Source organism: Macaca thibetana, chromosome 2 (assembly GCF_024542745.1).
Source record: "Macaca thibetana thibetana isolate TM-01 chromosome 2, ASM2454274v1, whole genome shotgun sequence".
Taxonomy (NCBI): Eukaryota; Metazoa; Chordata; class Mammalia; order Primates; family Cercopithecidae; genus Macaca; species Macaca thibetana.
The window spans coordinates 164,690,678-164,703,695 of NC_065579.1; the positions used below are offsets into that span (position 1 = coordinate 164,690,678).

General features: G+C 37.0%; 1 long non-coding RNA gene across 1 annotated transcript in view; it reads right to left on the reverse strand.

Annotated features, from left to right (window-relative positions):
• Positions 1-442: 442 nt before the first annotated feature.
• Positions 443-13,018, reverse strand: part of LOC126947834 (uncharacterized) — a 42,147-nt gene continuing 29,571 nt past the window's right edge. The window contains exons 2-4 of the long non-coding RNA XR_007723214.1: positions 8,374-8,415; positions 5,396-5,537; positions 443-515 (exon numbers count right to left, since the gene is read on the reverse strand). This is a non-coding gene — a long non-coding RNA (uncharacterized LOC126947834). The remainder of the gene's footprint in view (positions 516-5,395; positions 5,538-8,373; positions 8,416-13,018) is intronic.

Sequence of the window (13,018 nt, forward strand, 5' to 3'; positions counted from 1 at the left end):
AGATCGAGACCAACTAATTATATGTAAATACATTCTAAAAATATATAATTTTAATATAGAGCATGAATTTAAGCCATCTTCACAAATCCTTTTATCTTATTCATAATGCCCAAATTGAAGGGCCTCTCTGACTACTGCTTTATAGATATACAAAGGTCTAGTAGGTCTTATTTGGCTATTAGATCCCAGTTACTAGATGAGCAAAGAATGGCCAGTTGCTCTCCTTACAGAATTAAGCTTTAATAAGGTTTATCTCTATGTGGTGTGTTACAGTTTCATAGATCAAAATACCTGCAGTTTCTAAGAAAAAACTTTAAGCTCTAGTATTTATTTCCAGATAAATAGCAGTGTTCTTCAATAAACCACATACTAGAAAAAGTTATAATGCCTCAGTTATATATTCTGCTTTTACCATACTGTGCTTCCAAACTATTTCAGTACTTACTTTCCCCAACTCCTGAGAGAGTAAGAAGTCCGGATCACCAATGCTTAGCTGATTTTCTAGGTTACAAATCCTGTGGAAAGTGGAAAGAGACTTACTGTGTCACAGACTTGAACAAATAACCCCAGGATGAGTACTACTTAAGAAAGAAGAGAATATCTATTTCAGCCTCTGAACTACTTTTCATTTGCTTCGGCTTTGATTTAAGGTATTTAATCTAAGGCTGATAATGTTTTCATTCTGGCTAACATGCCATTCCTGAGCCTTGCTTTCCAACACATTCCTTGTTGTTATTAGCCTCTGCTTTATATGGATAGGGGATTGACTACAACAGGCTCCCACATCATCTGGCTTGTGGCTTAGCTAGTTAGAGGCACTGCAGAAGGTGGGAAGCTAGAGGGAGGAGAAGCCAGAATATTTCTCTATCCCCTTTCTGTTCAACCTTGATTATTGAGATTACTATAATTATGCATTAGCTATGTGAAATATATTCACATCACTTACAACTAAATCTTCTTTACTGACAGAATACAAAGATCACTACATTTATTTATTTTTTTATTTTTATTTATTTTATTTTATTTTTATTATTTATTTATTTATTTATTTATTTTTGAGACAGAGTCTCACTCTTCTTGCCCAGGCTGGAGTGCAATGGCGTGATCTCGACTCACCACAACCTCCGCCTCCTAGTTTCAAGCAATTCTCCTGCCTCAGTCTCCCAAGTAGCTAGGATTACAGGCATGCACCACCATGCCCAGCTAATTTTGTATTTTTAGTAGACAGTTTTCTTCATGTTGGTCAGGCTGGTCTCGAACTCCCGATCTCAGGTGATCTGCCCACCTCAGCCTCCCAAAGTGCTGGGATTACAGGCGTTAGCCACCACGCCCAGCCAGAAATCACTAAATTTATTTTTAAATGAAAACAAACTACAAATTGCTATGAAATAATTTAAAATTGCTATTGTCCAAAGTCATTGGGTTTAATCTTTTTATTCCTGGTTTAATTATGAAAAAATGACTCATTATCATTTACCATACTGGGTTAGAATTACCTTGTACCTCTATAAGGACACTGGTTTTTTAACCATTTCCCAGAGAACATCTGTACAATTCTCAAAATATTATTTTAACAACATTAAAAGCATAATTAATAGAGGACCTCTGATTTGTTTGCAAAGCCAAGCAGACAAGTAAGAACAGTAACAGCAATAAGTTATATAGAAGGCTTGGCACCTTTTTGCAGTTGACAAGTAGGTGAGTCCCTTTCCTACTTTATTTGTAGTTTATAACAAGCCTTGAGAGATTTTTAAAATCTTGATTACCTAAATACATAAACCAACTACATTAATAAAGAAAATGTCTGGTAGAAGATAAGATATGTTGAAAATAGTTATTGATGTTACTTAAGGTTTCTATTTGAAATGTCCATTTTTTAAGAAAAGGAAGATAAAAATTAAAACAGTGTGATGCTAAAAAATTAACAACTGCAGAGCAGTGCACAATACACAAAGTATATTTTAAATCCAAATAGATTATTATCATCCTATGCTCATAAATTACAATGGTGCATAGTATAGGCTAAGCAAATTGCTCAAAGTTACAATGAATAAATCATGGATCTGGGAGTTGCTACCTGTTCCTTTATCCAAGAGTGATGGTATACATAATAATGGTTATATCGACAACAATCATTTAAATTTATTGGTGTAGAAAACTGCAAAGTCCAGGAGTATATTTGGCCTTAAGCATAGCTTCAGTCATGGCATGAAGCTCAAGTGATGTCATCAGTATCTGTTTCTCTCCATTACTTGGAGGTACTGATCAAATGACGGCCAGGAGTCCACCATCCATTGGTGTCATTGTACTATTCCATGTGCCTACTGGATTCCAGAATACAACGTGAATTATTCTTTCTGGAATTGGACAAATGAGATTCTTGATAATCTAAGTACAGCTATAGGGCTAGAAGAACCTTGGTCTGAAGGATGCCACATAGCTCACAATCGAACAGGTCCCCTGGGCTTATTTATGAAACAGGAATAATTATAAACATCATGCCTAAGTAAGCATTACTGAAAGCTAAAATCGTCTCTGATTTCACCAAATGATGTGTACAAGAATATTCATAGCAGCTTTACTAATTCTAGCTCTGTATTAGTCCATTCTTACACTGCTATAAAGGACTTCCCTGAGACTAGGTAATTTATAAAGAAAAGAGGTTTAATTGACTCACAGTTCTGCATGTCTGGGGAGGCCTCAGGAAACTTACAATTATAACAGAAGTGTAACAGTCTTCCGTTGTCTTAGATAATGCCCAGAGGAGCACGGACACAAAGGTGAGGTTAGAGCAAAAGTTTATAGTTGAAAGAAGAAATCTCTCTGCCAGAAGAGACGGGGTCCCGAACAGGAATACCCACTATGAGTCTGGGGTCCAGGGTTTTTATGGACTGGGAAGGGGAAGGAATGAGCTTAGTCAGTGAGCTGTCTTAGCAAATGTGTGACTCAGCTTGGCCTGGGACCAACCAGGAGCTGAAATGATGACTTATAGAGGCTGCTCAGCTTGGCCCATGACCTGGTAGAAGCTGAAGTGAAAGTCTGGCCCGGGACCAATCAGAGGCTGAAGTGATGATTCAGAGGAGCTGGACTTATAGTCCTAATAAAGGAAAGTACTGTGCCCACTGGAACCCACCAGAGCCCACCATGCCCATGCCCACAAAAGAAGAAGAAACGTTTCCTGGGAGTCCACTGACTATACACAGGACAAAGGTATTTCTATGCCAGGCCTTGTTCCCTTATCTGAGTGAGCTGGAGGTTTGTGAAAGTTTTTATCCAAATGGACAAGAAGTTTTTTTCTATCTGTGCAGCTGTGGACATGTCTCCAGGCATAACATCCTGTGCTAGTTCCCTTATTGGTGCCTGCAGCTTGAAATGTTTCCCAGGCTGCTTTTTATGTTACGTGGAGATGAGGCACTAACCCATGGGCCAGGGACTCTCCAGGACCCTTCCCTTGTTATCTACCTAAGGCAAGCTAACGAACTCCTTTCAGAAGGAGAAGCAGGCACATCTTACATGGTGGCAGGCAAGAGAGGGGGATGAAGGAAGAACTTCTAAACACTTACAAAACCATCAGATCTTCTGAGAATTCACTCACTATTATGAGAACAGGAAGGGGGAAACTGCCCCCAAGATCCAATCACCTCCCTCCCTCAACCCGTGGGGATTACAGGTCCCTCCTGTGACACTTGGGAACTACAATTTGAGATGAGATTTGGTTGGGGACACAGAGCTAAATCATATCACTCTCCCAACTAGAAACAACTGAAATATTCATCAGTAGGAGAATAGATACATAAACTGTGAAAATTCATACAATGGAATACAGATGGTTCCTGACTTAACAATGGTTTGACTGACTTATGATTTTTGAACTGTAAGATGGTATGGAAACCATACTTTAAGTAACCATACAACAATTCTGTTTTTCATTTTCAGTGCAGTGTCCAATAAATTACATGAGACATTCAACACTTTATTATCAAGCAGTGTTAGATTTTTGAGCCAAAGTATAGGCTAGTGTAAGCTCTCTGAACATGTCTAAGGTAGGTGAAGCTAAGCTATGATGTTTAGTAGGTTAGGTATATTAAATGCATTTTGACTAACTATATTGTCAACTTACAACAGGTTTATCAGGACATACCCCATCATAAGTCAAGGAGCATCTATACTACACAGGAGAGAAAAAAAAAATAACAAATGGATACTACCTGCAATCGTATGGCTCAAAGTTTCAGACTTTACGTTGAGTAAATGAAGCCAGGTTAAAAAGAGTACCTACTCTACAATTCCATTTATATGAAGTTCAAAAACAGGTAAAGCTAATTGATTATAACAAAATCTAGAGTCTTAGTTTCCTTGAAGTTACTGGGTTTTGACTGAGAAGGGGCATGAAGGAAATTTCTGGCTGTTGGAAATGTTGCATATCAATCTAAGTGACAGTTACTTGGATATGGGTGTAAAAGTTCCTTGAGCTGACACTAAAGAATCATGTGCTTTATTCACTTTATTATGCATATGCTAAAAGTCAATATTCAAATTTGGTTTAAAATCTGCTCTGAATCATTTGACCACAAACACATTGACTAATATGCCACATCATAAAATACCACAGTGAAACATCACAACAATACATCTAAATATGCCACCATCCTGACACTCTTCTTAAAGTTATTCATCCTGGATATGCAGTGACCTTTATGTTTTTAAGGTGGTATATTTTAAAAGAACATGAATTTTAAATTGTTTATTCAATTTCAGTAACAGATATGCTCAGACTTGTCTGTGTTCTGAGATTTAGCTGCTGTGTTATCAGCAGCATGTATTTATCAATAAACCAGGTATAGAGATGCAATAACATGTACAATATATACCCACTAGTAATCATATCAGCCAGCAATAATGTAACCTTATGCAACAAATAGATTATTTTAAGTGGGGTAAAATTAATTTTTATAAATGGAAGTGTACTAAAACTGCATCTTCAAGATTTATTTTTGCTAATTTCTCCAACCAAATCAGCAAAACAAATCATTAATTAGCTGAAGACACTTAAATATAATGTTTCTTAAAATATTTCTTTAACAAAATGTAGTGTCTGTTTTATAAGTTTCTCCCTCCTCTTCAATTCGCTTAAAACTACACCATAGGTCAACAAAAGAAAAACACAAGTTTGGTATCTTTTGTTTTGTCTTTTCTCTTTCTTTTACTTTTTTTAAGATGAGGTCTCGCTCTGTCACCTTGGCTGGAGTGCAGTGGTGCGATCATGGCTCACTGCAGTCTTGACCTCCCAGGATGAAGCTATCCTCCCACATTAGTCTCCCCAGTAGCTGGGACTACAGGCAAATGCCACCAGGCCTGGCTGATTTTTGTATTATTTGTAGACACAGGATCTCACCGTGTTGCCCAGGATGGTCTTCAACTCTTGAGTTCATGCAATCTACCCACTTTAGCCTCCAAAAGTGCTGGGATTTCAGGCATGAGCCACCACACCTGGCCTTCTGTTTTGTCTTTATCATTAGGTCTTTGGTAGTGAGTCACTGGAAGAACAAAAAGATCACGTAATGAAATCATTTAAAGTCAGGCCCACCCAGCTTAAGTCACATGCAATTTGTTAATAGGAGGTTTATGAATCCTGGGTTTTATTAGAAAACATTGATTACTAAAGGTTTAGGAATCTGAAGATCTTGTTAACAGCCTCCCTATGCTGACCAAGAACTTGGGGAAATTGCAGTCTCTTTCCAGACTACTTTTCAAGAAATTTCTCCCTGATTGCTTTTCAGAACTAAATGGTTTCTTTGCTTGAAAAATTGAACAAACAACTGAATTCTGGCCTCGCAAGAAGTTCTCTTATGTTTTCAAATTGGTGGCATTTCATCTACAGTATGTCATCTGCTTTTTGATACTGTGGTATCTCCCAGAACATCCTTGAAAATAAGATCACATATTTTTATAAAAAGGAATGATGTGTGATATTGAACCTATTCTTGCTCATGCTAGCTTAAAGCAAACCTGTTCAAGAATTCATCATGACCTAATATGTATTAAAATTTCACTAAGTACAATATAATTTTGACTCTCTTTTAGAAAAAGAATATATTTTATTCCATATAAGGGCCAAAAAATATTATTATGTATTGACAGTGAAATAATGCTAGGCACATAGGAAGTGCCTAATACATTATCATTGATTGACTGACATGTAAATGAACTGTGTGATTCTTTATGATCTTTCAGAGATTGGGAAGCTCTGAAAACACATTACTTATTCAAAAAAGAACTGAAAGATCAGTCCCTGAATGAGCAGCTCTATTTTTCTGTCCAACTGTCTTTGGCCGAGGTGAGAGGGTATTTAACTTAGATTTAACTGGTCTTCAGTTATGTCTACTTGACCTTCCATGTCACAAATGGAGCAGAAAGCAAGATATGCACAGAGCAGAAAAGACAAGTCAATATCTGACCTCCAAAATCAATTCAGGGAAACATTTTCAGTACTTAACTCTGTATTGTTCAAGTTTCTGTGCAAAGAAAATAAAGTAGGCCTTCTCCTGACTCTGTCAGAGCTCATAATTCATAGAGTTCTGGTCTCTAGAATAAAGCTATCTATTGAAGAACAAGGGGGTTGTAATACAGTAGTAGTTCTCCCATTATCTCCAGGGTTTTGCTTTTTATGGTTTCAATTACTCATGGTCAACCAGAGTCGGGAAATAGGTGAGTATACTACAATAAGGTATTTTGAGAGGGAGAGACAGACCACATTCACATAACGTTTACTAGAGTATATTAATTGTTCTATTTTATTATTAGTTGTTTTTGTTAATATCTTAACAGGCCTAATTAGTAAATTAAACTTTATCATAGTTAGGTATGTATAGAAAAAGACATCACATATATAGAGTTTGATACTATCCACGGATTCAGGAATTCACTGGGGGTTTTGGACTGTTTCCCCACAGATAAGGGGAGACTACTGTTCACAGTGTTCAAAGATGAATATCCCTTCAGGTTGAAGCTGAATGAATGCATATTTGGAGTGAACTGAGATAGAGATATGAGAGTACTTATTTTATATATCCTGATCTAGAAAGTAGAAAGCTGTTGAGCTGTTTTCTTTCTGCTGTTTTCTTTCTTTTTTTTTTTTTTGAGACAGGGTCTCATGGAGTACAGTGGCACAATCACCACTCACTGCAGCCTCAAACTCCTGGACTCAAGCAGTCCTCCTACCTCAGCCTTCTGAGTAGCTGGGACTACAAATATGTGCCACCATGCCTCACTAATTTTTTTATTTTTTTATAGACAGGATCCCACTATGTTGTCCAGGCTGGTCTCGAACTCCTGTGCTCAAGCAATCCTCTGGTCTTGGCCTTCCAAAGTGTTGGGATTACAGGCATAAGCCACCATGTCCACCTGGGCTTTTTTTTTTAAATATCATTTTGCTTGTTTTGGTTTTTGCCCTTTAATTTCAAGTTAGTCTTTATGCTCTACCAATGTTCAAGAGGTATTTTTTCCAATAAGAAAGCTTGCTAATTCAATATTATTAGTTTATCTGAGTTTGAGATACCATCTGTAGCATATAATAATAGCTAATTTTTTTTCAAAGTTCAATTTACATACACTGGCCAAGGTCTTTGTGCCTTCAACAATGCTGACACCTTTGGGTACGTTGAAAAAGGATATGGAAAACATCCTCTAAACATTGGCTTCCTAAAATTGAGTAAATTTCATGAATTATAAGGAGTTGTTCCAATATTTGAATAAGTAACTACATAAATATTTCTGACTGTCTCACTGACACCATTAGTATTGAGTCAGTTGTGGTTCATCAGGAAAACAGAAGCCACCCTGTGTATCATGGATCTTAAGGATGCACGTAATAAAGAATTAGGGATTTATACTTTGTTGGAAAATAGAAGAACAGAGATAGAGAAGCTTCTACCAAAATTTAGGGGTCCTGTCTCTGAAGGTTAAAGAAGTCATCTCAGCCTAAAGCACTGAAGTGGTTGGTTGAAGGTCTTATCTGGAAGTTGTTGCAATTCTCTGGTGTCTCTAGAAAGGTCTTACGAACAAATTCAGACTGAAACCACTAAACTGGTGGTTCTCAAGGACTCACCTCTGACCACACATCTGGCTGCAACTATATCCAGAGAATAATTATTTTCTTCCAAGTTTTTTCATTGGCAAACTCAAACCTGGGACTACTCAGGGAAGGGGATTCTGGGATATACAATTCCCAGTTTCTTTGCTGAAATGTAGAGGAGACTTTGGTTCCCATCTAAAAGAATGTTGGGTACACAGTGGACCTCAGGTGATCCTGCAGAAGAGCTCCCAATTTGTGCACCACTTTCTAAAATAATGCTCACAATAAGGTGTTATTACCTTAAAAGGACACTTGTGTTCCATTTAAAAGTTGGAAGGATTCTGTAAGAAAAAAGAAAAGTGCGACATTTTAACCCTGGTTTGGAAATTAATAATGAACAATAGCATAGAAAAGGCAGTAAAGAGATGGCAGAAAACAAAACAAAACGTGAATTTATTTAATCCAACATTTCCACACTTTCTGGATGAAGGAACACTTATGTACGTTCTGCAGTGCTAACAACATTCTACAGTACACTTTTATATAAATCCTTTTCTAGAGGATACTTTTAGCATGCTTCAAGGTTACTGAACAAATCTACAGTTAAGTGAAATGTGCTGCCTAAATGTATTTATCTCTTCTTCCTCCCAACACTCTACTGAAATCACAGTATTGGGATCACTAAGGCATAAACCCCCAAAACAAAAGGAATGAGGAAAAACATCAGAGATGACAGATTTCAGCAGTTTTGAAAGACAGATAATAGATGTAAAATTAATAACTGAGGAAATGTCCTTTAAAATATTTAACAACCAGGATGACCTGGGCACCAGCCAGTCAGAAGAGAAACTAGAAGAGTTTAGAGCTGAGCCTTGGAGGCTCACCGATGGGACAAATATTAACCCACTCATCAGTGGTTCGACGGTGGGGAGTTGAAGGCTGAGTTTGACACTAAGGACTATTTTTCAGGCTCAGAGGATGTGATCTCTATTTTCATTGCTATGCTCTTAATCCTTTATTGCTTTTTCTTTTAAAAAAGACCCCACTTTACTCAGGATTCTTGACTTAGTTTGAACACATACAACAAAAAGTAGCATTGCTATTAATGATCTTTAACTAAAGATCATCAGGATTGAATACTTGGCATTTTCTTGGTGCCGATTCACAATAAATTAAAGACATTATTAGATTCTCTAATTGCTTTTTGAAGGACAGCAAGGTGAAGGGTTAAGTGAGGTGTTGGCCAAAAGTAAAATTACTTTGCTATACTCTGGATCCAAGATACTAATTTTTATCTCAACAACTATGCTAATTCTGTTCACAAAAGAACATGGCTTTCTCTCTTTTCTCTGACTTTTTAAATTTTATTCTTCCTTCCTGAACAAATTTAAATTCTATTTTATTTGTAAAAGCTTTTCCACTAATTCGTAGCCATACTGACCTTTCATTATTCTGCCATGCTACAGTGCTTACTTTCTGTGTCATACATTTTGGCTTATAACAAAAATGATCTTTAGCTATTATCTATGCTTTTCATCTGATGAACTAGTTCACCTATGAGATTGTGAACCCCTTGAGAAAGAGAATATGTCTTGCCAAAAATATTTTCTGGGTGTATTAATCAGGTTCAACTAGAGAAACAGAACTAGTAGGAGATATATTTATTACAAGGAACTGGCTAGTACAATTGTAGGGACCGGAGAAGTAAGTTCAAAGTCCATAGGCAGAAGACAAGCTGGCTAGTACCACACAGGTGGACCGAAGCTTCCTGTCCACAGGCAATGGTCAGAAAGAAATATCCACAGAGAAGAGGGAACAACTATAGACCCAGCAGCTATCTGGAGTCCTTGACTTAGGAAAAGCCTAAGTCCTCTTCTAAAAGCTTTCCAAATAATTCAGATTCACCCTGAATAACCTTCTTCATTAACTTAAAGTCAACTGATTAGAAACTTTAATCACATCTGCAAAATATCTTCACAGCAGTGCCTAGATCAGTATTTTAATAACTAGAAGAAGTTTTATGTATGCTACAAAATGATCATTGCCTATTTTCTCATGAGAGAATAACCTTTGTAACCTGCCCTAACCAGACACATATAGGGAATCCTGGGGACTATAGTTCAGCCCAGTCAAATTGACAAGTCAAAAATCTATCACACTAAGCATCAAGTATATAGGAAATAGAGAACATTTTTACTGCCTTTAAAGAACAAATAAAGTCCTATATAGTTATTTCCTATCTCCCCAAATGCCTGGCTCTGTGCTAGATATATAACAGGTACACAATAAATACCTAAAGAAATAGGTGGCGTTGGCTAATTTCTACCTAATTTGATTTCGACTGATTTGAGTACTAAACAGGTTGATGAGTACATTGTTTTGTCTGCGTATAATGATTTAATGGGAAGAAACAGTTGAGTTAATGGCAGCACTGTGTTTTCTCTCATTTAGTTCTGTTAAGAAGCACATGCTGAATGGTAATTTCTGAAAATAACACAAAATGCCTTTATTATGTTTCATAGAGCATTTATTCAGCAAACTATTTCACAGCATAAGCCATTAATAAGAATTATCAAAATAACTGAAGAAATAGTGATAGCCCATCCTCAAGGTAGCACTGTTTACTCATTCATTTAATAAATATTAATCAAGTGCCTTCTATGTGCTATCATGGTTCCATGTGCTGGAGATGCAGTTGAGGACAAAACAGTTTCTATACACATAGAGCTTGTTATGTGGGAGGTGACAAAAAATTTAAAAATGAACAAATTAATATATAAAATGTCAGTTAACCAGAGCAGATTCAATAACTTAGGGACTGAAATTTACACAATTTTAATGGTCTTGAGTTAAAGAAAAATAAATCATAAAATCAATGAATACTAACAAATGAATTAGATTGAATCAGATATATGCACTAATACTTATGTAGAATGGGAAAATAAATTATAAATTTTACAAAACTGATGTGATGATTAATTATTGGTGCCAACTTGACTGGGCTAAGAGACACCCTGAGAGTTGGTAAAACACTCCTTTTGGATGTTATCTGTGAAGGTGTTTTTGGAAGAGATTAGCATTTGAATAGCAAAAAAGATCTATCCTCGTCAATGTGGGTAGATGTCATTCCATCCCTTGAGGGCCCAGATAGAAGACAAAGGCAGAGAAAGGAAAAAATTACTTTCTCTCTTCTGGAGCTGGAACATCCATCTTTTCCTGCCCTTGGACACGTGAATTCTAGATTCTCAGGCCTTTGGACTCCAGGACCTAATATCAGTGACCCCTTGGTTTCTCAGGCTTTGACAATGGACTCAGAATTCTAACATCAGCTCCTCAAGTTCTCAGGCCTTTAGACTAAGATTGAATTACACCACCAGCTTCCCCGATGATATTTTATGTCTGGTGGAAAAAAATCATTTCCCATAGATTCACTTCTGGCGATTTATGCTTTAAACCTTCTTTCTTCCCCACTACCCTCAAAATTCCTATGCCAGGCATTGTGAACACACTTCAATTGTCCTAAGACTTCTGGCCCTGCCCCTATAATCCAAAATGTCCAATGTATCCCCAACTCAACTTCCGCTTGGTTAGACCTTAACAATGCCTGCTGCTATTCCAATACCACCTGGAAAGAATCCAAGGAAATATGATATATGATTAATGTTTAGAAAATAAACTTACTTTCATAATTTTTTTATAAAAATGTATGGCCAAATGAGAAGCCCAGAATAAACAAAGGCCAAAGTTTGTAGGACAGTTTAGCAGAAAATTTACTCTGTTATCTAAAATTTTTATTGCTTTATGCTGTAATATTCCCCATTTCTTCCCCGAGTATTGCTCATTTTATTGATCATCTGTAAAACAATTGCTTGCAGTATACTGTTGAATCCTGTACTGCCAGACTTTTTACATGGTGGGATGCCTACTGGGTTAAGTCAGTGTCAAATCTAGGAACTTCATGTCATTAGTACCTTTGAGTAGGGTAACATCTTTGAAATATTAAGTCATGTGTAAAATACTGTCATGCATTTTTTCCGTTTTGCTTCCCCATTCCATACTAGCTCAGGTACCCTGTCTTCTTCCATACTTACTGAGAATAGTTATATTTTGTGAGGGTTATGGCAGAGTCAAATGGGGGAAAATAAAGTCTCTTCCTAGCTTTGCTTTCCAAAAGCCTAAAGTCCTAAGATGACCTGGTGAACTGAGACTACTCCTAACCTCAAAAATGAGAGAAACAATAAAAGAGAGTGGTGCCTTGAGTCCCTAGACAGAAAAGACTCCCCGACTAAAGAAGGAAGAGAGAGATGGAGGAGACACGGTGAGGGCGTAGGTATCAGAGAGTAGGGCTGAAGGAGTATGGAAGGGTGACGTGGGGCTCCCATTTATGGGCCCTGTGTCCTGTTTCTAGGCAAAGCCCTGGAGTGTCACCAAGATTGCAGACAAAAAACATGAATAGAGAATCTAGGCAGTTAGGTGTCAGCACCATGGTGATTTCAGTGCCTCCACCCAGCACGGGATCCCATGACCACACAGACCACTCATGGAGTCACACAAACAGAAATAAGGGATGTGTCAGAGGTGACGTGTAAACTGAGAACTAGATAAGATGGACGCCAAAGCAGATATTTGTGAGGACAAATGACATGTAGAGTGTACTCAGCTAAGAAGGAGTAGAGAGGATTCTTCAGTTGAACAGGATTAAATGTCTTCCACCCTGCCAAAATGAAAAACTAAAAATAGCCATCAAATCCAGGCATAAAATAAGGAACTGTAACCAGAATTATAAAAAATTTTAAAGATAATTAATAATTAAATAAGAATAATTTTTAAAGAATTACATGTATATATATGTATACAACAAACACACACACACATGCATATCTTGAAGAGCATATTTCATAAACCTCATTATTAGAGCCCAAGCCATTCTGTTGGAGGCGTTCA